Raw genomic sequence first — 3,265 nt, 5'->3', positions numbered from 1 at the left:
ATCTTTTCTGAACCCTTTCAAGTTTCACAACATCATTCCGATAGGAAGGAGACCAGAATTGCACGCAATATTCCAACAGTGGCCTAACCAATGTCCTGTACAGATGCAACATGGCCTCCCAACCCTTGTACTCAATACTCTGACCAATAAAAGAAAGCATAAAGGAAAGTTGTCTGAATCTCTAGAACAATTCAAAGAAAACAGTTCTGAGTCTTCCAGCTCTGATGAAGAATCATCTAAACTCGCAACATTAGCTTGCTCTCCCTCGGTGGATGCTGTCTGACCCGCAGTGATCTCCAGCATTTGCTGTTTTCAGTCTGAGGCCTCCAGCCAGGAAGAAGATGGACAACAGCAACTGATTCCTCACAACAAAAGTACAGAATTGGGATGACCCACGTAGCTGCCTTCCCTTCTATCTGCTTCCCTCTTTTACCAGACAGCAGAAATGCCAGGTTGGCAGAAACTTTTACCACTTAAGATTTACAGAGGAAGTTAAACGTTTCTTTAAAACATACAGTGCAACGTATTGTCAAACAAAGTATAAATGTTTAGCAGTCATGAATTGGTAATGTCCGGTTAGGTTTATTCATATAAATGATAGTGTCAATGTTGGAATAATTATTTCAGAAACTTGCTTTATTGGTCTAAGCGGATTAGATAGTGACAGGTGCTGTAGCAAAATGAAATGGGAACATGTTGACATAATAATTTACAACAACAAATGTTGACACAAAATTATGACGAAAGGTTATGGCAACAAGAATTAAAGTTTATAGATGGGAAGTTTGCATCCTACATAATGCGGGTATTAGATTTAATGAGATTCATTTAATCCAATTAGTAGGAGAATAGCATTTGTGTGCATCCAAACAGATTTTGCATTTTCTCATCAATAATGAAAATATTTTGAACTTGGTGTCAAAACATTTGCAATCCTAGTTTGTATTAGAAAAGAAATAAAGCAACCTAACATTTCTCTTTTATTTTTATTAAATATTGTTTTATTAAATCTCTCATTTTTTCACTGAATAAAGGTGTTGCTTTAGTAATATTAATAAACCTTCCTTTCCTTTTCACTTTCATTACCTAAAGGTGTCAATTCATTCAAAAGAAATACTTGCATTTACATAGCAACATTAGGACAAACCAAGGCTCTGTGTGGACTATGAGGTACTTTTTGAACTAATGTAACATTGGAAATACAGGCACCAATTTGCTCACAGCAAGATCCCACAAACTGCAACATAATAATTACCAGTTGTGTTTTTTTTACTTTATTCAACCTGCTCAGTGAATATTGATAAGTACAAATTCTTAGGGGACTTGACAGGGCAGCTGTTTCTCCTTGTGGGAGAGTCTAGGACCAGAAGGAATAATCTCAGAGTAAGGGGTCACATATTTAGGACAGAGATGAGAAGGAATTCCGTCTCTCAGTGTGGAGTGAATCTGCAGAATTCTTTACCCCAGAGGGCTGTCGAGGTTTGGTCTTTGAAAATGATCAAGGCTGAGACAGACAGAGTTTTGATCAGGAATAGAATGGACGTTATGGGGAAAAGGCAGGAAAGTGGAGTCGATGATTATCAGATCAGGTTCATAAAATCATGAGGGGCATGAGTAGGGTAAATAGGCAAGGTCTTTTCTCTGGGGTGGAGCAGACCAGAACTAGAGGGCATATGTTTTATGGTGAGAGGGGAAAGATTTAAAAGGGGCCTAAGGGGCAACTTTTTCACGCAGAGGGTGGTACATGTATGGAATGAGCTGCCAGAGGAAATGGTGGAGGCTGGTGCAATGACAACATTTAAAAGGCATCTGGATGGGTAAATGAATAGGAAAGGTTTGGAGGGATATGGGCCAGGTGCTGGCAAATGGGACTAGATTAGGTTAGGATACCTGAGCTGAAAATGTGTTGCTGGAAAAGCGCAGCAGGTCAGGCAGCATCCAAGGAACAGGAGAATCGACGTTTCAGGTATAAGCCCTTCTTCAGGATTCCCGAAACGTCGATTCTCTTGTTCCCTGGATGCTGCCTGACCTGCTGCGCTTTTCCAGCAACACATTTTCAGCTCTGATCTCCAGCATCTGCAGACCTCACTTTCTCCTCATAGGTTAGGATACCTGGTCAGCATGGACGAGTTGGACCGAAGGATCTGTTTCATGCTGTTTCTCTCTATGATTCTATCTCATAAAATCATGGAGCAGACTCGATGGGCTGAATGGCCTACTTCTGCACCTGTATCCCATGGCCTTGTCGTACGAAAAAATCAGCCTGAAGTCGGAATGAAACTCGCAACCTTCTGACTTTTTGTGGGAAGAATGCTATCAGTTTGATTATTGCAGTCCTCACTACCAGCTGAGCCCCTTTGACACACTGAGGGATGAGGGCAGTTTAAAACACAAATTGAATTCTAACTTTAAAAAAACTGAAAGAACTGCAGATGCTGTCAATCAGACACAAAAACAGAAATTACTGTAAAAGCTCAGCAAATTTGACAACTTCTGTGACGAGAAATCAGAGTTATCATTTCGGGTCCAGTGACCCTTCCATGTAAACCCTGAGGGAGGAAGGAAGCCAAGGAGGGGTATAGTGTCACCTTTGTGCTGCGCAATGCTGTCCCCAGTGGGAAGAGTTGATTCAGAGGAAGGGTCCTCCTCCAGACAGGAGGGCTGCCCCTGCGTGAGTGACAGGGAGACCCTGTCGTCCAGCAGCCCTGGATGCTGAGTGAGGGAGTTGTGGAAGAGAAGCAGCAGGCCTTCCTTGGCAGACCACTGGAGCACAGGTGTCCCTGAAGACCCAGGCTATCCGGGGGGTCAGTGACCACAACCTGAGGGTGAGAGTGCTAGAGAAACTCAGCAAGTCTGGCAGCATCTGTTGAGAAAGAGATGGAGTTCACATTTTGAGTCCAGTGTGATTCTTCTTCGGACAGAGGAATGACCATATGATATGCAACTGTCAGATTGAGGGTGAAATGGTGTAATGAGAGCCACTCACCCACTGGGCCATCCTTGGGCAGACCATCAACCTCCCACAATGCAGTCCTGTCTGGTCAGGTCAGGTGGCACTCTGCAACATTCCCCAGTGAGGATATCACTCTGTGTGGTGTGTTACAGAATCTGGTCCTCCCTCGAGGGGACACTTGGGCAGGGGATGATGTAATGCTGCTGACACTGGCCTTTGATGACATGCCTGATGCGGAGGAGGGTGAACCATGCCAGTCAGGTCCGCATGCTAACCTAGAGGAGGCTCCTGATGTTTGGGAGGTAGAGATTC

The sequence above is a fragment of the Chiloscyllium plagiosum genome, chromosome 27 (genome assembly GCF_004010195.1).
Source record: "Chiloscyllium plagiosum isolate BGI_BamShark_2017 chromosome 27, ASM401019v2, whole genome shotgun sequence".
NCBI lineage: Eukaryota > Metazoa > Chordata > Chondrichthyes > Orectolobiformes > Hemiscylliidae > Chiloscyllium > Chiloscyllium plagiosum.
The sequence above is the reverse complement of the archived record's forward strand: the minus strand, read 5'-3'. Positions refer to the sequence as shown.